The sequence below is a fragment of the Alligator mississippiensis genome, chromosome 9 (assembly GCF_030867095.1).
Source record: "Alligator mississippiensis isolate rAllMis1 chromosome 9, rAllMis1, whole genome shotgun sequence".
Classification (NCBI taxonomy): domain Eukaryota; kingdom Metazoa; phylum Chordata; order Crocodylia; family Alligatoridae; genus Alligator; species Alligator mississippiensis.
Window position 1 is genome coordinate 70,239,910 of NC_081832.1, and position 26,827 is coordinate 70,266,736.

A 26,827-nucleotide genomic window follows, 5' to 3' on the forward strand; every position below is an offset into this window, starting at 1 on the left:
GCCTGGAGTCAAAAGAAAACCATTGTGCTAGGGACTCCATCTCACTTTCCTACCTGTGGTCTGAAGCCCCCAAACTTACCCATTTCCACTGAATTTGGCCAAGCGTGTGCATGAACTCCTTAACAGCTCCAGTTTTCATTGAGCTGAGTAGAGATTTGGGGGTGGGTCTTGGTGTGCTGTGCTCGCTACCCAAATTAGATGCACTTCCCTTTCATTAAACAGGTAAATCTGAAATTCTGCATGCTGACATAAATCTCTAAAGCTTCAGTGGTTTTGGCCCTGGCGATCCGACAGACATTTTCTCTCCAATACCCACTATAGCAGCTGAAGTTGGTGGCGACTTTCCAGATAACAGATAAAGCTCAATTTAAACATCAGAACAAGGGGAAGGGCAGGTATTAAGCCTGGTCATGTAGGGTTTATTTTATACAGGCCCACTGAGATGAATGATCCAGTTCCTTCTGTTAGCTGAACCATTAAAAAAAGGAGGGAATTCTCAGCATTTCCTTCTTGGGTATGGTGACTGCTTTCCGTGGGGTAATGGCTTCTCCTGGGCCTGGGCCTATGCCTATGCCTGTGTGTTATACATTTTGAAAGACATGAAATTAGATATGCATGAATATTTGATTTCCAGAAAGTCGATAATATCTGTAAACCACTAGTACTAGAACCAGCTACCTGATTGGTGATATGACTCATTCATCACAAAGCAAAGGGGAACTTCCTGGGCCTTTTGGAATGACATCACCAGGTGGGAAAGCTGCCTAGTTTTTGTGCCACAGGCCAGGGTTCTGCCAATGCAATTCCCTTGAAAAGTGACCCCTGTCAAGCATCCTCCTTTTGCATTCACAGCAAAGACACACTCACTGGTACTGAGTACCAGTATAAGATGAACTAAGTTCCTAGCAGCCAGCTAGAAAACAGCATTTATCTGTTTACAAATTCTTTGACTGGAGATGAGTCAGGTTCAAACACTTCTCATCTTTGAGGAAGTTCTGATCCAGACCCAAGTATAACAGGTAGAATATACTGTTTCTTATAATATAAATACAATTATATGTATAATACATTATGTATGCAATATTATATATTATACATGAATGGAGGATGCTGGTTAATCAAATATGCACCGTCTGGTGCACTCCCCGGTGTCAGTGTGCCGGGGGACAGGGAGGGGGCCCCTGCGCAGGCTGTTTTGCCCCGGGTCGTGGGCCGAAGGAGTGGCAAGAACTCTGCTCGCGGTGGCAGTGAAACCTGGAAGTGGTACTTCCAGTTTTGCTTTTGCCATGTCCCTCGGATGCTGGTTAATAGAGTTTTCCAGCTAATAAAGTGCCGGTTAACACAGCTTTTGCTGTATATATAATTGCTCCTATAGTGCGTCTAACCAACCTGAGATCTGGGGGCCACTTTACTTTGGGAAAGTTTGCATCTCGCATTGCATCCAAGTCAGGATGACTCCTTCTGCTTTATGAACTGCTATACACGGGGGTCTGTTCTCAAACCAGTGGAATAGAGTTAGCTCAGGAATGTAGCAAAGAAATGGAGCCACAGTTGAACAGTGCACAGCAGTGATAGGCAGCTATTAAGACAGAAAGTGAAAAGAGTGTCATAGCAAAACTGAAACTACAGGGGGCTTTTTGGGAGGCAGAATGTAATTACCCAAGTTGGAATATAGCCAGGACATTCACATTTAACCACCAGCTTTTACAAAAAGTTTCATAGTTTCATAGTTGGTCAGGTCGGAAGGGACCTGAGCAGATCATCAAGTTCGACCCCCTGCCATGGCAGGAAAGAGCACTGGGGTCAAACGACCCCAGCAAGGTGTTCATCCAGCCTCCTCTTAAAGACCCCCAGGGTAGGAGCCAGCACCACTTCTCTTGGAAGTTGGTTCCAGGTCCTAGCAGCCCTGACCGTGAAGTAGTGCCTCCTGATGTCTAGCCTGAACCTACCATCTTCCAGCTTGTGACCGTTATTTCTAGTCACTCCTAGTAGTGCTCGGGGGAACAGGGACTCCCCCAATGCCTGCTGGTCCCCTCTGACTAGTTTGTAACAGGCCACTAGATCCCCCCTCAGCCTTCTCTTGTGGAGGCTGGACAGGTTCAGGTCCCTTAGCCTCTCTTCATAGGGCCTGCCCTGCTGCCCCCTGATCATGCGTGTGGCCCTCCTCTAGACCCTCTCCATGTTGTCCACATCCCTCCTGAAGTGCGATGCCCAGAACTGGATGTAGTACTCCAACTGCAGCCTGACCAGTGTCGCATAGAGGGGGGGAGGATCACCTCCTTGGACCTGCTTGAGATGCATATGTGGATGCATGACAAGGTATGGTTGGCCTTCCTGACCACGTCACCACACTGTCGGCCCATGTTCATTTTGGCATCAATAATGACTCCAAGATCCATTTCTGCCTCTGCAGTGACGAGAAGGGAGTGAGAAGTGTCATGGTAAGTTTAACAACCAGGAGTGCTAAAGTACTCAGTGCTTCATCTCAAATCCAGCATGTCCAGTAGCTCAGTCCATGCCCTTTTGGAGCACTCTTCCGTAGGGATTCAGGGCAGAGTGAATCACCAGCACTGATTCCTACAGTGTGGGCATTCCTCAAAGACTGACCCGGTGTTAACCTGGGTAGCTTGGTAGATGCAACATGATCGCAGTTCAGGGTAGCATTTCTGGTGGCCGGTCTACTGAGTAATTGTTCCTTGATTGCGTCTAAGTTTTTAGCATGAGCCATCATCTGGTTCCAAAATGTGTCCTGTCTGTGCGATGGGTTTGGAAACACACACCCACACCCGTCTTGTGCAGTGTACAGAGGTGCCATTTTCTTTAAGTCTGTATTATATATGATGGAGGCTTTCAAGGGAGGGACAGCCTGAGAGAGGTGTGCTGATAGCATGAGGACCCAAGTCTTGGTCCTGCAAAATCCTGCACCTGAACACGTCAGAATTTTAGAAGGCAAGTGTAGCCATTTCCAGATCTGGACCCAGATCCGGATTTGTCACCGTTAAAATGATCTGAACCAAAACCTTCACTCCCGCCAGCTCTGAACTGTGAAATGTTTGCACTCCATCTCACGCTTCATCCCCCACAGCTTTGTGGGGAACCACTTCTGTAGGACAGTTTAGTGGGAACCAGTGATTTTCACACACCTGGATAATCCCAAATTACTTTCCAGTGTCTTTTTCAAAGTGGTGTTCCTGCTTGTCTGTGAACAGGTTGGAGGCTGAGCTGCCATCTGCATTCCTTATGACAACATAAGCAGGAGATAAAGAATCAAAGGCAGGAGGTTACGCAGTTATTAGCTAGGTCAGGGGGTGATGTTTATTATGAAAGACTATGTGACAAGGGATTAACCATACACATTGAAAGCCCAACATAAGGTAACTGGAAAAACAAGCTTCTTAGCATGGAAAAGTACTGAGCTGTTTGTAAACATCTGTGATGCAGGCCATTGCCAGGGAGCACAGTCATTTTTAGCAGTGCATGTTACAGAGCCCTGTCTGGGCCCAAGTCTCTGTTGTGCTGCAGCTTTTAATTCTTTGAAGTATTGCAAAGGTGAGAATTGTCCTTCCCCATAGAACAGCTCAGGAGTCAGCTGGAAAAGCCCTGCACTCTCTCCAGTGAGGTGGATGCATTGCACAGCACCTCCCGTGCCTTGCCCATGCGTAAAATGGAGAGCACAAATCCCTTGGACAGCCTTGGCATAGAGACAGCAGTCGCAGGGTTCAGCTGTCAAGAGTACTTGGCACCCACCGGGTCCATTAGCATCCTTTTGCCTCACTCCTTGGGAATTTGTATAACCTTAATTAAAACTCAAGACATCTTTGCCTGAACGCCCAGCCTGATCTTAAGCTAAATCCTCCCACCTAGCCCTGAGTATGATGGCTGAGTCGCCCAGACAGCACAGGGCTCACAAAAGCCCCAAAAAGAGAATGTGGGCCAGTGCCAAAGGACCCAGGGGAGGGCTAGGAGGGAACCTGTTGCATGTAGCAGACTTCTTTTCTCCTCTTTGATGTTGGGACTGGAGAGAAAATGGGCCTTGACCACAGGGCTCCATGCAGCTTCATTCTTTACCTGTGTATGAGGCCAGCCCTGCCACGTACTGGAAGGGCTGTAATGTAGGTTCAGTTACTAAGCTTTCTGTGCTGTAAGAAAGACAGAGGGAGAAAATCCATCCAAAAAAGAAAGGAGGTATTTGCTCAGCCAAAAAAACTGAGGCTTCATTGAGAGGGTTGTAAATTGAATCCAGCGTTTTTGTCAGTTTTCCCAAACCAGTGTGGTCATGACAAATTAATGCCATTGTCTTTTGATTGCTGAGAAGGGCAAGACAAATATGCTGCTTGTTCCCACTTTAATTTCTATTGTTTGCTGAACCCCTGGTATCCAATATTTTGAGAAGGAACAAGAGTAGATTAAGGGATACCAGATAGGCTCCCAAATGAACAAATTAAGTCTCTGTTTTTCTCACAGACAGATAGTATCATTGCTCACAGATACGCACTTAAGCATTGCCACGTTTCTTACCTCTGCCACTGAGTATTGCCTCTTCCTCTCACTTGGAGTGAACTAGAACAATGTGACATAATGCATTCGGATCTGAAGGGCACTGGCTGGAGCAGTGAAGACCGAAGTGAAGCTGGAACGGACAGCGAAGGTCATTAACAGTTTGGGCGCCAGCTAATATAAAAGGAACATGTGCAATCACCAAGCCTCCCCGGGGCTTTTACTGCAGACGTCACTACTTAGAATCATAGATTCATAGATGTTAGGGTCGGAAGGGACCTCAATAGATCATCGAGTCCGACCCCCAAGAAGGGACCTCGCAAGATCATTGGGTCCGGTCCCCCTGCACTAGGCAGGAAAGACAACAGGGGTCAGGTGGCTCAGTTGACCCATTACTTGGTTTGCTCTTTTTCAAAACTTACTGAGTAGCCAGTAGCACTGGGTAGAGCCCAGGTTAAAGTCCTACAAGATTGCTCTGAAAAAACTGGATGGCTTAAATGGTCTTGTTTAGTCCTTCTGCTTATGACTTCTCCATGCACCATCTCCCTCAATACCCTGACATTCGGCATTCCTGCGCTTTCATTTTTCTGCTTCCCACTTGACTCTGCTGATATACTTTATCCCCACCCTATGGGACCCTGCTATTCGAAGTCTGGGCCCCTCCATCCCAGATCTGCCAATCCTAGCTCACCAAACACTGGCAAACAACCATCTGCCCTCTGAGCACAGGCGTGTAAAGCACTTGTGCACGCATCCATGTATCTACCTCCTTAAGTGAGGCAAAAACGACCACCGAAGAAAAATGCATTTATTACCAAATTAGAAGAAAATTATCAATACTTTCCATTTCCAATAACTTACAAGTTTTCCATTTGGAAGGATATGGCCCTCACTGCACTGGTGATTACTAGGTACTGTGTGTCATCAGTCAAGACTGCAATCAGAAAGAAAAGAGTGTTGTACCAAACCCCTAAAAGAAAACCTGATAGATTAGTTTCAGAAAACAAAAAGCACTCCCACGTCCTTCATGCTGTGAACCATTGCTGCACAACCACAGAAAAATTATGCCCATCATTCAAAGTGATGTTCATAGAGCCAAACGGAATATGTTAACTACCGAGAAATTGTCCACAATAAATTGTGTGTTACTGTTGTGGATAGAAAGACAGCAGTGAAAAATTCCAAATTATTAGGTTTATAAAAGGGAAGAGATTCGAATGTGAGATTTCAAAAGCGGATAAAGGTCATTAAATTTCCACCTGTACTGTATCCTGTCTCACTGGCTAATATATTCTGTTTTTCTACATGCACTTGATTTTGAATGATGGGTATAATTTCCCTCATGTTTTCTGCCAGTGCTTTGCAGTACAAAGCACTTCAGAGTAGCTATGATTTATTTCTGCTTCAACTTTTGAGGACGAAAAATGTTTCTCTATAAACAAAGTTTGAGCAGTAAGTGCTTTTGCTCTTTGCTGGGGGTTCTGGAGCAGTGGCTTACAATATCCTGAAGACATCACTCAGGTTGTTATTCTGCCTTGACAGTGGCAAAAGTCAGTGGGTTCACCAAAGTATACACGAAGGGTGAAGACTTGTAGTACAGTTCCATGTCAGGCAAAACCCAGTTGAATCAGGACTTCCAGTTTTGGTCCTGTAGGGGTCAGTTTGTGTTTTAGGGAGCTAACGGCATGGTTTATATGTGTTCTGCTTTCACCCTAGATGGTTTAGGAAGCGGATATTTGCCACAAGGTTGGATCATGACATTAGAATGGAATTAATATTTCACTACAATAGAATTAGAATTTATGAGCTCTGCGGAGCATGTCTTGAACCTGTTGAAGTCAATGGAAATCTTCTCATTGGTGGAAAATCCATCCCTGTAACATTAACTTATTACTTAGAGAGGCAAATTGAAAGCCCCCAGGAGTTTGCACGGTTTGTGGACTGTGATTTCCACCCCCAGATCTCTCCCTGTACTGGTCGGTAGGCCAATAGTAATCAGTAGTATTGGTTGCTAGGTCAAGGGACTGCTACCCCTTTATCTCTGCATGGTTTTGCTGCCTGGGAAGTCTGGGCTGCCATAAACCTAGCCTGATGCAAGTCTCTTTTCAAGCATAGAGCTGATAGAACAAAGTCCTCTATTTATACTTGTGGATAATTGGTAGAAGTGGGGAAACAGATATCACATGCTAAGGGGGCTTTTAAATAATACTCATCGTAGACTCGTAGAGATTAGGGTTGGGAAGCGCCTGTTAATATTATGCATCCATCTAGCCTATGTTTGATTAGACACATTCTGTCCTCCCGTAGCACAGCACAATGCAGTGTGCATTCATATGATGCAGAATCCTAAACAATAGTTCATGGACTCATTGGAGTTTTAAAAGCTAATTAAAAACTGTGCTAGACATGTGTTTCTTTAGTTTAGATTTAAAGACCAAAACAGATTCAGCTCCTTGGATCTCAGCCAGAAGCTGATTTCACACAAGTGGAGACTAGTTACTAAAGTATCTGGATCCAATACTTTCAGATTGATGTTTGGGACTAACTAGATAATTGGCAGCTTCAGACCTACCATGCAGTCACTTTAAAAGCACAGCCCTTGACTAAGAACTTAAAGCTGGAGCTGAATGTCAGCAAGACTGGATAGGCCACTCTATTAAAGGGTTTTGTAAGTGAGTAAAAGAGCCTTGAAATCGATACAGGAATTTTACAGAAAGCCAGTGAAGAGACTCAGAAATGGGACTGATAGGCAGAGAAAAATGTGAAGTGGTAAGAAATGGAGCAGAAATGTTTTGCAGTAACTGAACCCTATGAGAAGTGGCACATTCGGAGAATCCTGCAGCTATGGAATCAAAATAGTCGAGTGTAGATGTGACAGGATCGTTGGCCACCACCCCCAGATTTTTTTCAGCTGTATTTCAAAGAAAGTCCTCGGGACAGTGAGAAAGTGATTTCCCAAAGGATAAATCGGGACATAGTGACACCAGGGCTGCCCATATTTGAAATTGGGCGTTACAAGAACATAGAGAAACGTGCTTGCAGTGAGGTTGGTTGTAAGGAAACTCCATTTTTTATGAAACAGAATGAAGGGCTCCAGTCGTAGTGTATCACAGGACACACATTGCGGTTCAGATTCCAGTTTATTCTGATTGAAGCACTTACAGTACAGTACTCCCCGGCCAGCGCTCACAGGGGGGCACTGGCGCACCCGCCTGCCCTCGCGCCCCCCGCCCCCCACCTGTTGCCTAAGCTGGGAGCATGGCCTGTCAGGGGGTGCACCCCCATGCACCCTGAATGCATCGCCACTGCTTTGCAGATTAACTTGCCTAGGTTGAACCAGTTTGTAACAGCACAGACATCCCCACTGGACTGAGAAACTGAGGACACATGCCTGCGGTTGCTCAGGCCGGGGCTGGAGGGTGCTAGAGAGTGCCCTCAGCTGCAGGGAAGCTTTGCTGGGTGGGAAGGGTGTGGCCAGGCTGGGCTGAACTGGCCAGAGAGGGGTTTAATTCCCCCTTCCCTGACCCACCTGCAGGGACCTGAGCCGGGCCTGCCAGGCACTCCCCCCTTGCTGCTGCAGCAGTGGGCTGCCATGGCCCCTGAGGCAGAGATGGGCAGGGAGGGGAGTTAGTCTCCCCTAGGAAGCCTGCTCCCCTTGCCTGCAGTGGTTACTCCCCCTCTCATTCCTGCCACTCCTGAACTGCTCCGGGAGATGGCAGGGGCGGAGGGAGTGGAGCTTCAGTCCAGTGGCTTCTGCCCCATGTGTGGAGCTCCGGCTGCAGTCCCTGGACAGAAGCCTTCTATGCAGGGCTTCTGCCTTCCAGGGTGTCCGGGAGCTCCACATCCAGGGCAGAAGCGTCCCATCCCTTCACCCAAAGTGGCATAGCAGCAGAACAGCCCTCTACCCCGGCCAGCCCGCTGCTGCTTGTGCAGGTGCAGCCCCAGGTGCATAGGGCACGGGTGTCTGCCGGGCTTAGGGCCTGTCGGCACCTCCAAGCCGGTCTGGGAAGCCAGGTCCCCAGGCAGCCCCCACCTGGTGGGGCTAGATGCCAGCCGGCAAGGCCTCAAGTGGGGGGCGGGGACAGGGGTTATTCTTCCTCCCTCTGGCAACTGGTGGAGGGGACAGCAGGGGCCTTATTCCGCTGCTCAGCGGCAGCGGTTGGGGTGGGCAGACCCAGCTGTGGTCCCCCAGGGGCAGTAAGGAAAATAAGCACCTTCCTTGCCCCCTCTGCCTCAGGTGCCATGCTGGCCCCCCCCGCTGCAGTAAATGAGGGGGGAGCACCCGGCAGACCCGGCTCAGGTCCCTGCTAGTAGGACAAGGAGGGGGGAATTAAACCCCTCTCTGGCCAGACCCTCTCCCCTGCCTGTTTCTGCCTGTCCCTGCTCTGGCTGGGGAGCAGAGGGGTGGGGCCAGCCCTGCTGGGCTTGTGCAGAGAGACCAGCCCAGAGAGCACGCTGGGACACTGGAGGACTCTGTTTTAAGTTAAACCAGGGAGGGGTCTGGGACAGACATTGCATAAACTGGTTTGAGCCAAATTAGTTAAGTCTGATACTACATTCAACCAGGTTTATCTCAAACCGATTTTGGCCATTTTGAAACTGGTTTATGTGCACTGAATGCCTGTTCTGTTACAGGTTTAAACCAGTTTCTGATTACTTACACCAGTTTATGTGTAATGTCTGTCCCTAGCCTCTGAGCCCAGCCCCAGGGCTCCTGGCTGACTGTCTTTCCTGGTTTCAGTTTGGGACTAAAGTAAGTCCCAAGTGCTGGCAGCTGGCTCTGGCTCCAGTTTGGGACTAAAGTTAGTCCCAAGGGCTGGCAGCCAAGTGGCTGGAGCTCCCCCGGTGGCCACAGGGGCACATGGCAGGCTTCTCTGACCTGGGACTGAATTTAGTCCCAGGTCGCTTGCATGTGTAGACACCAGCCTATTCCCATTTACTGCACTGTAAATTTAGGCCAGCATAAAATGCATGTGTAGACATGCCCACTGAGTGTAACCTAGTGTACCTCCAGTAAAGTCCATAGCACTGTGCTGATTTATACCAGCTGAGGATCTGGCACAGTGAACATAGGCTGCAAGGCAGGGAAGTGTTATCATCTCCGTAGTACAGGTGAAGAAACTGAGGCATTCAGAAGTTAGCTGATTTAGCCTAAGGCATATAAGCCGAAGACATTATCAGGAATGGAATCTGACTTCTAACTCCTTGACATATGCCCCAAGCATAAGATCACCCTTCCTAACCTCAGTTGAAGTGAATGGAAACATGACACCCTTTGAAGACCCATTACTGTTAATTTCCTTGGGGAGGGGTTATTACAAGTACATACTTGAGGTCTCAATCCGTAACACCTCAATTTTCCAGGAGCCAACTCCAGAAATAATAACAAGTATTATTAATTATTGTTTACAGTGAAACCTGTGGTATTGCTAGGTGCTTTGCACATTCACAGACTTTCAAGACTGGTCATCTTGAAGACAGTCAGCCCAAGCTAAAACCATGCTCTGGCAGGCAGAGTGCGTAGCTAAAAACTGAAGATGTGGCAGAAAATCCTCACTCTGATGTTGATAAGCATACCACAAAGATAACTTCCAAACTAGAGGGCAGGGGTCTTATAGTGGAGCCAGGAAACAGAGCTGAGCCCTAGTGGGCCATGTGTGCATCCACTCATTAATTCTTGTAGTAGGAACTGAACATGCACCTATCAGACAGTCCTGTTGGAGGAAATTGAGGAAATTGAGGTTGATGGTGTCTGATGTTGTCAAGACATCTGGAAAAGAAGGGAGCGAAAGGGAATCTGAGTATGCAACTGGTGAGAAATAATTTCAGTCTAGGGGGTTGCACTGAACTGGCCTGAAATAATTTTTAATAGGGCTGCGCAAAATTTTCCTGGGTGTTTTATTTCAAAGCTGTTTCAGTATGTTTTGAAGCTCAAAACAGTGAAATCAAAACTAAGCAAAAGACTTTGAAACAAAACAAGGGCACTTGAAATGTTTCTGAAGATTTGAAACACTTTGAGTTTTAAGGCTGGGCTTACTTGGCTTCAGTGTTGGTCCCAGGAGGCAGCCTCCTCTCATCCGACATGCAGATCCAGGGGCCTGCACCTCTGGGAGGGCTGCTGGGCTGTGCCGGACTCTTCCTGGGGGTGTGAGCCCCCAGATCTGCGCGCTGGCTGAGAGGAGGCTGCTGCTGCCGCCTGGGACTGGCACTGGGCACAGCCCACACCCAGCACCAGGGAAAGTTGCTGCTGCCACTGGTCTCTCATCCAGTGCACAGATCTGGGGGCCTGCACCCCTGGGAGGAGTCCCGCACAGCCCCGCAGCCCTCCTGGGGGTACGAGCCCCTGGATCTGTGTGCTGGATGGGAGGAGGCTGTTGCTGCCGCTTGGGTACGGCGCTGGGCACAGCCCACGCCCAGCACCGGGGAAGATTGATGCTGCTGCTGCTGGCACTGTCCCTTCCAAATGGTGAAATGGAAGTCGAAAGGAAACAATGCTGTTTCACACAGCCCTAATTTCTCATATATATGGATTTAACAGGATTGCAGTGGTGATCAAACAACTCATTTCGGTTGTGGACAAATGGCTACAGGTGGCAGGAGCAGAGCTGGTTGACAAAGCCGGCTCTTCCTTGGATAGAAGAGCTGGTTCCTTGGATAGAAACTCTAGGGACTAGTCAATAATTAGACCTGTGTTGCTGCAGTGCAGTTACACCGGGGATTTACCCGGCCTCTTGTCTATCAGTGAAGTGGAGATTTGCAAGGAAAGGGGTGATGATAGGGCTGGTTTAGCAGCTGCTCAGCAGCTCCTGAACTTAGTCTCTCATTATATTCACTGGTTTTAAAATGGCTGGACCAACACAGGAGTGAAGAAAAATGATGAATGTGCACCTGGAAAACCATCTCTTTGTTCATCATTGCAGATTGGTATTTATAGACACACATCCAAGTCAAAAGACTTTCCATACAGGCCAGATTTGAGGATTATTGTTTCCTTCAGCATTTAGCAAACTCAAGGCTGAGTCAGTCGGACATCCCTGTTAAGCTAAAGGCCAGAAACGACCATCTCCATTTAGGTGATTTACAGACATGAAAAGCAGCAACTAAAATGACAGTGTGGGATGTAACTGATAGACATCCCCTCCAGAGTTCAGGGACTAGTAGACAGTGCCGGTACCTGGTCTATTAAGCTGCTCTGATGGCAGGGGAGCAGCTGCCACAAAATCAGAGGCATGTATTGAATTACTGGATAAGAAGGGAAGGTGCTATTGCTTGGACTGCAATCTGCTGGCAATAGGATTTTAATCAGCCAAGATGAAAAACAAATAGGACCCAAAGTTGTGAAGCGCCCAAGTGGCAGGTTTCTCCTGCAAAGAACTGTCACAGTTTTCTCTGCATGCCCGTGAAAGAGGCTACACTGACAGCACCTGGAGACTGAGCGAGCAGTAGCAGTTTGGGCTTTCTCAGTCCTAACCCAAAGGAGCCACTTCTGGGGTGACAGAAACCTTAATCTCCATGGTCCTTCTCTTCACTGGCCTGAGATTTTCCGTAGTGCTTTTGTAGATGTGGTTGTTTCACACACAGGAGCTGTCACATACAAATGGCTTCTGGTTATTATAGATGTCAGACTAGATCTGAACTGGTGTCTTACAACTGAGAGGCTCCATAATCCATGAATTATGCCTTGAGGTAGCTGGAACCCTGCACCTTTAGGCACTAAAAAGAGTGTATTAGTTGCTGCGAAGAAACTTAGAGATGCCTTTTAGTGAACAGTCTCTGCAGATCCCTGTCTGTCCTGAGTCCAATCCAGACAAGCAAGCTAAAAGAAAAGTAGTGCTTGTGATGAAACAGAGCACGACAGGCAGAGATGTGGGGCAAGTGCTCCGGGTTGTTAAGTGGGATCCTGCTCTAGAAGCAGCATAGCAAGATATTCTCAGTTGCAGGAAGATTTGACAGGAGGAAAGAAACCACTTGGAAGCCATCAGGTGCTGTTCAACTCCTTGGCTGTTTCCTAACATTTTGTTGCGTTAGGCAAAATGCCCCTCCAGTCCTGTCTGACACCTGGCAGGGCATCATCACTGAGCAGAAAAAACTCAGCATGGGGATGGCTGAGGAATGCTGCCACCATGTCCTGCCACTGCACAGGCCTGCAAGGAAGGAGTTAAAAGGGAAGTATCCTTTTCAGTCTGCTACCAGATTTACATTTTTGTTTCCTGTGGCACCATTTTAAACATGCTTTTATTTTTCCATTCCCTCCCCTTACCCTACTGTGAGATACTCGTCATCTTTTGCTCTGGAAGCCCCTCCAGGCCCTGGAGTAAGCAAACACTATTTGAAAGGGAGGTTGGGCCTTTTTTGAGTGTATGCTTTTCTCTTCTGAGCAGCATGTTCTTCCTCTGTGGTTTGAAATTTCACAAGCATGAAGACTCCTAATTTTTGTTTCCTTCAGTTCAGAAATCAAAAGGCATGGAAGGGGAGAGATGTTTGGGGATTTACTAATTTTTTTGCCTTCTCTTAAATCCAGCACTGGAGTAGTTAGAAGAGCATCCACAAAGGCAATCGTCTGACTAAGGATAGATCAGTATGCCGCTCTGTTTCCCCCACTACCTGGGCTGGGGAGAGACTCATAAGCTACAGGGAAGTTGTTTTGAAATGTGGATCATGTTTAAGCACCAGACCATTCTGTTCCCTTTTAGTTTTGCTTTTGGTGCTTTGCTGAAATACGTCTCACACTTGAGTAAATGGAGTTAAAATGCGAATGGTTCATTTTTCATTATTAGGTGCGTCTAAGATGGAAGATGGATAAATTATAAGCTTTATAACATTTTTGTGCCAAGTGGTAGGCAAATTCTGGTCCTCAAACCTTGTAAAGGCTATAGAAGAACTAGAGAATGTATTGAGAAGAGCAACAAGGAGGATTAGTGGTATAGAGGGGCTTCCATATGACAAGAGACTAAAGAGGCTAGGCCTATTCAGTTTAGAAAAGAGATGCATGAGGGGGGACATGATAAGGGCTTACAAAATACTGAATGGCGAAGAGAAAGTAAGTAGGAATTTATTATTTACTGTCTCACAATACAAGAAGAAGCAGTCTCAAAATGAAACTAGTGGGTAGTAAGTTTAAAACTAACAAAAAGAAGTTCTTTTTCACACGGTATGTAATTAATGTGTGCAACTCATTGCCCCCAGATGTTGTGGAGCGGGCAGTTTAGCCAGATTTAAAAATGGCTTGGATGAATTGGAGCATAGAGACATCAGTAGCTATTGAGCATGGGTGTTGGGTAGGGATGCATCAATAAAGATTTTTTGGCTGATACCGATGGCTTATTATCAATGGGCCATATTGCCCAATACTGATCTGATTGCCAATATGCAGCCTGGCAGCTTGGAGAGCAGCATCCAGCCGGTAAGTCTGTGAGGGGGGAAGGAAGGAGTATGGGGGGCAGACTGAGGCCCCTATGGTGAAGGAGGGAGTGGGGCAGGGGCAGGCACTGCCCAGCCATGGCAGAGGGGCATGGGACAGAGCCACGGGTGGCTTGGCCAGGGTGTGGGGAGCTGCTGCATACCACTGGGGGAGGCATGCGGGGGCATGTGCCCCCAGATCTGTGCATAGGGCAAGGGCAGGCTGCCTGCTGTGGGCTGGGACTAGGGGACTGCGCCAGCCTCTTTTTGGTAGGGGACCTGGACCGGGGCTGCGCTCGGGGTGAGGCAGGTGGCAGTGGTGCTGGGAGCAAGGCTACAGGATGGGCTACAGCCACCCCATAATTATCTATAGCCACCCTATAGCCCGCCCTGAGTGCAGCCCAGTCTAGCTCCCCTGCTGGGAAGAGGCTGTCGCAGCCCTCAGCCCTAACCCACAATGGGCAGCCTGCCCTCGCCCTGTACACAAATCCAGGGGGCACATGCTCCCCATGCCTCCCCTGGGGGTGCACACAGTGGTGGGAGCTACCCCTGTCCCCTCCCTTGCACCCCTCAGACCAGCTGCCTATGGCTCTGTCTCCTGCTCTGGCTGGGCAGCGCCTGCCCCAGCCCCACTCCTTCCCTCACCGTGGGTACCTTGATTTGCCCCCCCATGCCCCTTTTTTCCCCAACGCTCCTTCCCGCCACAGACTTACTGGCCAGATGCTGCTCTCCAAGCTGCCGGGCTGCACCCCTGGCTGCGTGCATGCTGTGGCTGCACACAGCATTTATTGGAGACATTATTGGCCATGTCGGCCAAAAAAACCTCATTGCCAATAATGTCAGTTTTCCTTTTATTGGTGTGGTGCTGATACGATATTGACTGATATATCAGCATACCTCTAGAGTTAGGGATACAGCCTCTGAATTAGAACTGCTAGACCTTAACTGCTGCAGGCTGCAAATTGGAGAATAGTGGGAAAAAACCCTGATCATACTCTGTTCACTTTCCCTTTCGGCTCTTTCCATTCTCTGTCCCTGTGTGACCCAGGCTACTGGGCAAGATGGACCTATGGTCCGATCCAGTAAATGGCATTTCTTATGTAATCTATAACCACCTGAAGAAGGACTAGAATCAGAGCGCGAATTGTAGATTATGAAACTTGCGCCTTGCTGAAAATGTGACACAGAGGACAAGGGAAATTTTGTGCTGTGGTAGGATGAGGAGGGTAGATTGAAACTGTGTGTGGGGGGGGAAGTCCAATTGGCTAATGGGATTTATTTAAAGTCTTTGACAGTCATCCCATGCAGAGGGCCCGTACAAGGCAAAGTTGTAAGACAGCGCCATCTTGGCTGACACACCAACGTTGAACTAGAGATATGCAAAACTAGCGACATAAGCTACTACAGCTTAACTAACACCATCTAGAGGGGCTAATGCACTCTTCATTTCCTTTGGATTGTGCACAGAAGGGACCCCTGCACCACTGATAATTGGGTTATATGCATCAACTAAGTCTCACTGAAGCCCAGTTTTTATGGGTCAATTTTATCTGTTTAAAAGGGATAAAATAATGGCAAACACTTGTGCAGAGCTTGAGGTGAGAATAAGGTGATCTGGGGACTGTGCTCAGCACTGGTGGAGAGTCCCTTTTTCTGGGGGAGAGGAAGATAAAATAGTGTGACCCCGTGACTCATGCTTTCCTCATTTATATCTCCTAATTATTATATATTATATATTATATAATATATATATTATTATAATAATTATTATATATTATATTATAATAAGTATATATATATAACATGTATATTATATATTATAATAATAATTATTATATATTATATATTATATCTCCTGCATCTAGGGAGGAAAAATGTCCAGCACACCTACTGCCTAGGAAATGACCTGCTGGGTGGCACGGAAGTGGAAAGGGATCTTGGAGTCCTAGTGGACTCCAAGATGAACATGAGCCGGCAGTGTGACGAAGCCATCAGAAAAGCTAATGGCACTTTATCGTGCATCAGCAGATGCATGACGAATAGGTCCAAGGAGGTGATACTTCCCCTCTATCGGGCGCTGGTCAGACCGCAGTTGGAGTACTGCGTGCAATTTTGGGCACCACACTTCAAGAGGGATGCGGATAACCTGGAGAGGATCCAGAGAAGGGCCACTCGTATGGTTAAAGGCTTGCAGACCAAGCCCTACGAGGAGAGACTGGGGCACCTGGAGCTTTTCAGCTTCCGCAAGAGAAGGTTGAGAGATGACTTTGTGGCTGCCTATAAGTTCATCATGGGGGCACAGAAGGGAATTGGTGAGGCTTTATTCACCAAGGTGCCCCCGGGGGTTACAAGAAATAATGGCCACAAGCTAGCAGAGAGCAGATTTAGACTGGACATTAGGAAGAACTTCTTCACAGTTCGAGTGGCCAAGGTCTGGAACAGGCTCCCAAGGGAGGTGGTGCTCTCCCCTACCCTGGGGGTCTTCAAGAGGAGGTTAGATAGGCATCTAGCTGGGGTCATCTAGACCCAGCACTCTTTCCTGCCTATGCAGGGGGTCAGACTCGATGATCTATTGAGGTCCCTTCCGACCCTAACATCTATGAATCTTTGAATCTATGAATTAATGCATTTAGTGCTGGTAAATAGCTGCTGGACAGCTCTGGTGACTAAGTCTGCTGAACAGGGACAGCCTGGGCACCAGCAGCAACAGTTCTCCTCTATTGCCTGCCCTCCACCCATGCTCCAGCCCTGGGCCATCTCATGAAAGTTCAGGCCTCCAAGCCCATTTAATCATTGGCCTTTTTACAAAGGTTGCCAAGAAAGGTGTGGTGCACATAGGTTTGAAATCTCAACTCTCTCCTGCACCTTTCAAATCTGCCACAAGCCAGTTTGCAGTGAGCCAGGAGGTTGAATATAGGAAAGAACGGAATAGGAATCCTGGTTGGAAGGACGTTTTCAGCGGGTGAGGATCACTCCACATCAAACAGTGAACATCAGGATCATTGTCACTTAACTCTGATGTTCTCAGGTGAAAATTAAGCAGGGCACTGGCCTGAGGCTGTCATTTGCATGCGAGGTAAATGGCATCTGCTTGGATTTACAGCACTTGGTCCATTTGTTGCTATTTCTTGGTGTTTTCCTTTGCACCCCATCAGTCATGTTACTTGAGTGCACACGACACAACAGAGTGCCAGTTTTGCTGCTGTGTTTTTTCTAATGCCTGTGCTTGACACACATGCCTCTCCCTCCCTTTGATTCCACGTGTATCCTTCAGATCTTCTGAAACATCATGGGCCACTTTTCCTACCTAGGCAGTGTATCTAGTGACCCCTGGACTATATGACCTCTGAAGGTCCCTGCCAGCCCTACTTCTTTGTGACTCTGACTCTCATAAGAACAGTGCAAATGGCATTTTGAAAGCACATGGTGGTTTGATGCTGCTGTGCCTCTCAGGATTGCAGTGCAGTAGAAGTGCCATACATTCTCATTGGCCTGATGTTTAATGATAATATTTATCACGTTAAAGCAAGTGTCTAGGCAGAACCAATAAGTCAGGAAAAGTAAGTGCCAATGGGAAAAAGACAGATGTCTGCCCACAGGAGCAATGCCGACAGTCTGTAGCACAGCCCAAACATGCAGATGTTGCGGAGCCTGTGACACCACACATCCTTTGGCACAGCTGCTTTTTGAGAACAAAAAGTGGTGCGAGTCTACAAGTTGGAACGTGGGGCTCTTTTCTTTTTAGTTTAGTCACAAGGTAGTACTGTAGCTGGGCTGAGCTATTAACAAGCAGTTGGTAAGAGCAGGGGTATCTCCATCATGCGCTGCATTGACTCTCCAGGGACAGGCTATCAGGAGGAGTTTGCAGTTTGGTCAGGACTTTCCCCATTTGTTCAGGGCATAGTAGGGTGTGGCAAGGTTGTTTCCCCTCCCCCTCCAGCCTCACAAAGGACATGGGGGTGAGGCCAGACTTTGAGCAATGGAGCTCACATGTAGGATAGGGGCAGTCAAGATTGAGGTCCTAATTGTACTACCTCCTGCATGACTGTAGTGGGAGAGAACTACTGCAGCCTGCGCGTTAATGAAGTCACCATGCTGCAGTCAGTCGCCATATTTTGCCTAATGGCTCACATTGGTTATTAAATTAGAGTTGTAGCCCTTTAAACAGTTGTTCATTTTGTTTGAAGAAGCAATTAACATCTTCCAAGCAGATCGGTGGAACCCGTGTTGCTAAGCAGCAGACCTTTAAAGACAATTTGTCAATTTCTGCGGAAGGGAAGAAATAGTAAACAGTCCTATTGAGAGAAAATTGCTTGTTTTCTAGTACACAAGTTTCCTTCCACCACCAGGTCTTCAGTTCATCAGTGCCCAATTTATCCTTTATTTAGTTTTCATAAATAATTCAGAAGAGTTTGAGTAGAATAATTGAGTCTTTCCCCAACCGTAATCCCAGACAATTCAAAACAAAAAGACATTTTAGATTACAATTTGAGCATATTAGCTGTTGGTAGATTTCCAGACAACTGATCTGCTTTCCTTTAGAATTTCTGTGGCATTCTATCATTTCTAAAGTGTTCTGCTTTGATAGTTAATAATTTGAGCATTTCCAGTTCTTCATGAAAAGACAGAGGCATCATCATGATAGAGTGCTGGCACACTTGCTGCCTTTGAATGTGGAGGCTTATCTGTTTTCGAAGAAGGGCTAAATAAGTGAAGCAGTAATATTGCAAATCCAGCTTGCACTGTGCCTTATCATCTTTGGGGAAATAGATATAATCATACTTATTTGGCTCAAAATTAGAACTGAGCTTCTATCCTAATGTGAGCTGAGAAGCCAGAAGGGACAAGTTTGGAGGATAACTTGGTGCAGGGAAAAGCAGGCTTGTGCTCTGTGCAGTCCGTGGTGAAAAAATATACAGAGTGCTGATACTGGCCCCCATTTTCAATCTGAAGGATTGCAGGGGATGGAGCGGGGGTGCTCTGCAGCCTCCAGGGAGGTCTTGCATTGCATTCATAGCTCGATATTCTTCACTTCAGCCCCTAAGGAGGTTGTGAGCCATTTGTAAAGCTGCCCATACTGTACTCAGCCTGGCATTCAAAGTCTTGTAGGCAGTAGAGCACAGGCTTTCAATGGAAATGATAGCAGGGTTTGCTGGAGCATGTATACAGGGAAAAGTTGTGACCCCATCAGACAGCCATGCGGACTTAGAAAGAATTAAATACATGACCCCAGGTAATATCTGTCAGCAAAGAAAGTGCATTTATCATAGTCTGTGTGGTGAGGAGCTGACCTCTGACACAAGCACAATCCTGTCCATACGAACCTCAAGACCTCAAGATGCAATGAGACCCCCTTCTGCCTCAAGAAGAGCAATCGATTGTGAGTGCTTGTTACAGCTGCTGTGGTGTCTTTATGCCACAGTGATCTTCCTACAGATAGAGAGCGTGGAAGAGGGAAGGTGGTTGGGGCAAAGCTGCACTGGCCCTCAATTAGCAGGACTTTTTCATTCAGACTGACTGTCTGCAAACAGCTTCCTACTGGCCAGGGAACCCATGAAGTGCACCTTTGTAGTCTGACTTTGCTGTGACATTTGGTCTGTGCATAAAAGTTTGCTTTTGGGGTTGTGCATATAATGGGTGTTGGGATGTGACAATGGTACAACTTTATACCTATACAGATAGCATCAGATAAGTTGATCCTACTTTATTTTCCCCAAACTTCCTATTACCAGTGGGTGACACTCCCCATACCGTGGAAGGGTCCCTTGTTGACGCTCTGTGTGAGCTCCAAAGCCCCTGCGGCTTCTAAACATCAGCATGAGTTACGGAGACAATGGAGAGTGGCAGTTAGCTGATTTTGTCTTGCTGGCTTACCCGTCAGATAAGGCACAGGACTGGGAGTCAGGAGGTCTGTGGATGCTGACAGAACAAGGAACACTGGTCTCAAGTTGCGGCAAGGGACGTTTAGGCTAGCAACCTTTTCACTAGGAGGGTAGTAAAGCACTACAACAGTATGGAATCTGCATCCTTGGAGGTTTTTAAGACCCATCTAGACAAAGCCTTGGCTGGGATGATCTAGTTGGGGACGGTCCTGCTTTCAGCAGGACATTGGATTAGATGACCTCCCTTCCAACCCTAATTTTCTATGATTCTGTGTTTTCAGTTCTATTACAGACTCGCATAACTTGGGGAAGTCACTGCAGGTCCTCGTGCCTTTGTATCTTTACCTGTAAAATGAAGATAATGGGCCAGATCCTCATTTGGCATGAGTCTTCTTTGTCTGCCTCTCTTATCATAGCTGGTTCCCAGTCAACTGATTTAAGGATTAGACCTCAATTAGGATTCTTAGTATTCTTCTCATACAAAGGCTCCATTGTTGTTAGTGTCCTCTTTGCAAGGAGGAGGAGAAGGATCTTTAGTTTTTTGAAATAGTGGTGGAGGGGAATGCTAGGAGCCCAGACAACCACCCGAACTAGGTCACTGCTGGGTGTCACAATCTGCTGTCACTTGCACAAGCAAATAAGGCCTAGCCCCTCTGACGTCAGTGCAGTTACTGTATGAGGGAAACAGCAGCACAAGCCTTCATTTGCTGTGATCATATTTTGTTTGTTCTCCAAATGAAAATGGATGAAGATATCTGTAAAACGCTTTCTTTCTTTCTTTTTTTTTTTTAAAGAGCCTTTTATTATTTAAACACAAGCATTGTTCCCCTTAACCCACTCTGCCAGGTGTCTTAGTCTTGCTGACAGGCCAGTGATCAGCACAGCGCAGGTAGGCCTGTTGTCACTTACAGTGCTAAATATGTGCCTTTTGGTCCTCCTGGCTACTGGCGGCAGAGATAAACGTGCGCAGAAGTGTCTGTTCCTTTGCAAGGTTGAGTTCTTTGGAGTGTCTGGCAGTGGGATGTGGAACCTTTTGCTTCTGGGTCACCCGTTCAAATAAGGTCAGACTGGGGCTGCTCCGAAATACTATCCGATGCCTGTTCGATGGCTGATGTGAAATGAGTTGGTACAGTACCTAACAGACATCTGTCTCTGTCGTTGAAGTCAGAATCTTAGCGTGCATTCCTCATGGCAAACTCGGCTTCCCTCTCCAGACCTGACTCTTGGTGAGCGCCCCCCAAAATGCTGAACTTGTCGGTTCCAGTCAAAAAATATAGGGGCTGTTTCCCAAGAGAAAACAAAAAGCCATACCTGATCCTGCAAATGTTGTTGAAGCCAGCTTCCTTGTAGTTGTGCTCTCCTGACAGGTTAGTATAATTGCACAATCATACTGCAGTAAACAATTAACTAGGGGGAAGAAAACACTGTCCTCGGATGCCTGCAGGAGCTGTTACTTCTCCACCAGGCTTTGTCAGCAGTGCCAGCTTTTGACTCCTGAGCCAGAAAATTCCTCGAAGAATTCTCGTTATTTACATATAACGAACGGGTGATGTCACGTTTCTGATTATTTATTCAGCCACGGCTTTGAAGTCGGTATCATCATCAGGTAGTTGACTTGGGTGGATAGTGAAGCACCCAGGGGGAAGCTGAGGGCACTTGGAAGCCAACAAGGTCGAGTAGCGGAAGGCATACTTCAGAGAGTCTGCAGCCATCTCAGAGGCAGGCGGCATCCCAGGGTCTGGTACTTCATACAGACTTAGCAGCTGTTTCAGAGAGGAGCTTCGAATCGTCAGTCTTAGCTGTTGTGCTGCTCAGAATAAAATGCACTTGGTGCTTCACCTGAGGCTGGCAAAGGATACAGCCACTGAGGGCCAGCACAAGCCTATAAGACACACTTAAGTCCTTACAATCAGATGTAAATGGGCATGGTGTTTGGAGTTCACGCACAGGGAAACGTTCCCGTAATTATGAATTAAGTTTTCTGACACCTTGGGTGAATCTGCATGAGAGGTACTGCAGAGCTGCCTAAATAGCTCCACGGTAAACGTTTCTGCATCTGTATGGGAGGCCGCAGTAAACTAGAAAACTCTGCAGCAGGTTAATCTTTGTAAATACAAGTTTTGTCCTGCTCCAGAGTTTTTTGTGTGTGTGCGGCAACACGTGTAGACTCTGACCCAGCTGGCTGGGGCACGAGGATATTTCAGTGCAGCGGCTGCCTGCCAGCTAGCACAGGGGTGGGCAAAATGCGGCCCGGGGGCCGGATGCGGCCCACCAGCCCAGTCTATCCCTAAAAAATTTAGAAAATTAATATTTATCTGCCCTGGGCTGCCTGTCATGTGGCCCTCAATTGCTTGCCAAAACTCAGTAAGTGGTCCTCTGCCCAAAATAATTGCCCGCCCCTGAGCTAGCACCTCACTGAAGCACCGTTGTGCCCCAGCCAGCCCTTCCACATCATGTTCAGCTGGGTCCTCCTGCCAGCTGGGGCTGCTCCAGTGTGGCTCAACATGCTTGGTCCCAGGCACACATTCAGACGGTGCAGGTGGGAGCAATGTACATCATTAATACGCACGTGTAGATGCGCCGCCCTGTTCCTGTGCCTCGGGGAATTGTTGCCATCTCCACATTAGAGAAGAGGAAACAGACAGGAAGGTCCTGGCTTAAATTTTCAAGTGTCCTGCATGTTTCGAGTGCCATAGTATTTGTGTCCTATTCAAGACACCTTGAAAGTGCCAAGCTTTTGCAGCTTCCTCTCACTTTGGTTGGAACTGGGGGTTCTCAGCACCTCTGAAAAGAAATCCCTAGACATCTTAGGCTGAGAACGTCAGGGCTGAAAGACCCTACAATGAGTTGACTCCTATGGAAAATATTGACTATCAAGGTGGCTCTAGAAATGCTGTTTTATTTGTGCCACACTGAATTGGCAAGTAGAGGGATATCAAGATTTTAAATGAATCTCGCATGCTATCATTAAAATGCATACAGTCCAGAGAGGACAGATTGTCACAGCCACCAAAACAGAATTACATGTAGTACTTAACAGGCTAGCCAGCTGGTGGAGGCTCTTCCAGTGCAAGGTAAAAGGTTCACATTGATGCTGAATTTTGTTTGCTTTGTATCCTTTGGAGATAGTCATTTGGTGACAGTGAGCAACTGAAACAGCCTTTAAACTGAATGATGGGGAATGCAGATCTATCAGTAAAAGGGCATACATGTACATTATGTTTCAGCAAATGCACTAGAACAGCATTGGCTTTATTCATTTTTTTATTAGCTTATTATTAGTTGATATTCACATATGCAAAACTGTAAGCACTACAACTTCTTGCCTGTTTCTTCTCATGTTTAATTAGCATTTTTCTTAATCTTGTTTTAATTTTTCACACTGGCAGTATAATAAAATGTTACTGTGGTATTCTTAACAATTAAATTATATTGGCACATAGAAACTTCAAGGAACTTGACCTTTTTCAAACCTAGCCTGGCTTTGACTGTACTAGCTAGACTATTAATTATGTTTTTATAGGAAAATGCATTGAGACCATGTCTGGGCAGTTCAATTTAGTAGTGTATAGATGTGGTCAAAAGTGTTTCCAAACAAATGCATCAGGAAGAAGGGGCTGCTCCTCTAAAAACTACTGGTATAGGAAAACGGTTTATGTATTTGTACTTAGCTCTAATTGGGTTATCAGCTGAGGCTCCGAGGATTAAATGAACTGACCTAAATACCGGGTCTCAGTTAGGGGTTAATGTGTAGTTTCATCTATAGGAGCTGATTTGGTTTCTAAAAGATCCTCCAGAGCATTTTATCTTTATATTGAAAGTGTGAAACCGTCTTTGAATCATTTATTACAGTTCACACCAAGCAGTAGTCAGTTTGAGAATAAACACTCAAAACAGATTAAACAGCATCTGAAGGAAACACCTGATCCATCCCAGCGCCACAGATTGTTACACAGAAGTAGCCAGAGACAGGCTGATTAGACCTAGATGGCGTCTGGGTATTATTGCTGGTATTGTAGGTTATTATTTCAGATAATAACAGATGGCGGAGAGAAGGAGAAATCATCCATTTTCATTTACAAATGGTTCTTTATTCTCCAAGAGACAGGATTGCTCAAATCATTGCTGTCAGGCAATCCCCTGGAAGAAAAACCTTATTTACTATGATGGATTTTTTTGGAATTATTTTTTCCCCGTAGTGTATATCAGGGAAGACTCCATAGGACCAGGAGCAAAACAGTAAGGGAGGATGAGTAAAATCACTATCCAAGGGGCTGAGGTTTTGCAGAGAGGCTTGGCATAGATCTTGGAGGAGCAGTTTAATGGGTCACTGAGAATCAGCGTGTTGGGCTTCAGGCTCTGGACATGTAGACAGGCATGTACAGCACCATTTAGTTTGATTTTTTTTCCTGTTCACTAAGCAAGCTTACTTTTTTTTTCCTTCCAGGACTGTAAACAATCTCTATCCTTTTGGGAAGGAGACAGAAAATTAAAGTGTGAAATAGCTTTGTAACCTAGTAATTCCTTTGCATTTCCTTGCAGATTGTTAGAGAGCCCACGGAAAGGTGCCAGGTATTGTTTTAAACATCGTAGGCACCCAGTAACCATGAGCGATTCAGACCAGCCGTTCCAGCGGAGCAGAGTTGGGAAGGATTACTCGTGCCACGTGCATAAACAGAAAACTTGTTCTGGGCCAAATTCTTACCTCAACTCTCATATCCAGAGCAGAGCTGAATTTTCACTACCAGAGATACCCGAAAAGAGTTGACAAGTTCTGTAGCCAGTGTAAATGGGGATAACTCAGTTCAGCCTACACTGATTTACACCACAATCCTAGCTGGCCCGTCTCATCTCTTCCTTTGGCTCTCAGAAGAGATGCACTAGCACTGCAGAGCATTTGTGAGTCACTTGCTGGCTCAGACGCTCTGCGGGGCAGATGCTGCTCTTGACTCCACCATGTAAATCCAGAATGCCCTCTCCTGAGGCCGCTAGAGTTGGTGTGGATTTCCTGTGGTGCAGCTGAGAACAGACTTGGATCCTGTGCTTTATCTGTGGGCTTGCTTTTCTCAGTATCTTTACATGATCCGGACAACACACTGAAAATGGTTCCTCCAAAATAAAATAAAAGTGTTTCCTATTACTCCAGGTGCAAATGTTGAAACAAAGGAGGAGCAATGAGAAGGACCAGAGGCCCTAGGGGTTTGGAGGCAGTTGTTCAGTGTTGGTTTTTTATTATTTGCAGTAAGCGGGGGGCAATGATTTCCATAGCTAGGAAAAGAAAGTCCTCCCTCCTTGCCTTTCCCCGTGTCCCACCCATGCCTTTGGAGGTGGCTTCTGTTTCAGATATTGCTGGATTAGAATTGGAGTCAGCCAGAAATGGTTCCTTACCCCTCACCCTCATACTTGCACCTTGAGATCAAATGTTCTGGCTCTTAGAAAATACTAAATATGCTTGTTAAATCCTATAACTAAGAACTGGAGTTGTCCTTTAAAATACTGAATGTATCTCAGGCTGTGATCTTTGGGCATGTCCTTGCATTGCCGGGTGGAAAAGTCAAGCACTAGATTTTGTTCTAAAAGTGGGGCAAGGTCAGCATCAGATAATCTAGCTGTTTTTAAGTGCCTCTGTTTGCAATGGCAGCTCAGACTGTGCTTTAACAACGATGAGTTTCACTGAAAACACCCTAGCATGTTGTGTCTGATATTATGCTGTGACCTGAATGGAATAGTTTGCGAAGGCAGATCATAGAAGGTTTTTTGCTGATTTGCTTGCATTTGTAGCAGATAACATAAACTAAAGCATGCATGGGAACCAGGCGGCTTTATATTCACTACTGCCTTATCTGTATCAGCCATTCAGGAAGAAAGGAGTCATCTGAAGAAAGTGAATGCAACAGAAAAGGAGTCGTATTTTCTGTTGAGTTCAAAGTGGATGTTCATGTAGCTCTGTTAAGGCCATTGATCAGCTCGGGGAGGATAGCACACACTTTATTTCACCCTTCTTTACGATGAGTTTTTTCTGTCCCACGCTGTACTGAAATATGCAGCTAAAATTGTACCTGCCTCTGGTTTACACTGATGTTTAGTGGAGTTACCTTTAACATACACTGGTCTAAGTAAGGTGAGAATCTAGGCCACTACAGTCATAGTTTAAGATTTTTACTACCTGACTTTTTGACTTGTAATCTGACAGATGGCAAATACTCTCTTTGTTGAATGACGGGATTGGAAAACAGGATAGTTCAAACCTGGAGATTTTGTAGTCACTGGACAGAGATGCTGGTTACCAAGGGTTGAGGTTCAGTTCTGCGCAGGCCTGTCTCTTGGCCACCCCAGTCTCAGAGTGGCAAAGTGCACTCTCGCGGGGACCGCTGAGAGCAGTCTGTGGTTTGGGCCCTGTTGTCTCCTGGTTCTTAGCATAGTAATAACAATAAGCCAGATCCATCCATGCCATCACACTTCAGGGTCTCCACCTGCCCAGGGACCTCCAGGCTCCCCGCTGGGATGCCCAGAATTCTCTCCAGTGGTCATGTCTCCGTGTCTTTAGACAGATAATAACAACACACTTGCAGTCTGCCAGGCCACCTCCCCAAGGCAAGAGTGAATAACAGGAAAGTAAAAAAAAAAAAAATAGAATCAGAAAGTACATAGACACTCTACTTAGACTTCAGTCCAGTCTGATGAGCAACCACTTCAAGAGTCCTCAGAGCACCTCTGCAAGAGGTAGGGGGAGCTGAGCTATGCCAAGGAGAACTGTTCATGGGGAGAAGTTCTCACGCAACCTGTGCTAAGGGGATAGGAGGAAAATTGCTTGAAAGCATTGTACTACCAGGGACCCTCCCCTTTCAGGAGAGCTGTGGCAGATTGGAAGTAGGTCTCTGAGATAGACTGGCTTGATGAAAAACAGAAGGACTGAAAATGTATCCTAGCCTGTGAAATGAATTTACCTATTCTATGCTTTCACTGCTCCAGTGCTCCAAATAGGTCCTTCCATTTTCTCATGCTTGCCATGAGAAATCCCTGAAGGCAGCAGAAACCTGAGTACTAGC

The 26,827-nt window shown here is 46.6% G+C and overlaps 1 protein-coding gene across 5 annotated transcripts in view; it reads left to right on the forward strand.

The window, feature by feature from the left end:
* Positions 1–26,827, forward strand: part of JADE2 (jade family PHD finger 2) — a 144,552-nt gene that overhangs the window by 15,252 nt on the left and 102,473 nt on the right. The gene's annotated exons all lie outside the window — the stretch shown is intronic.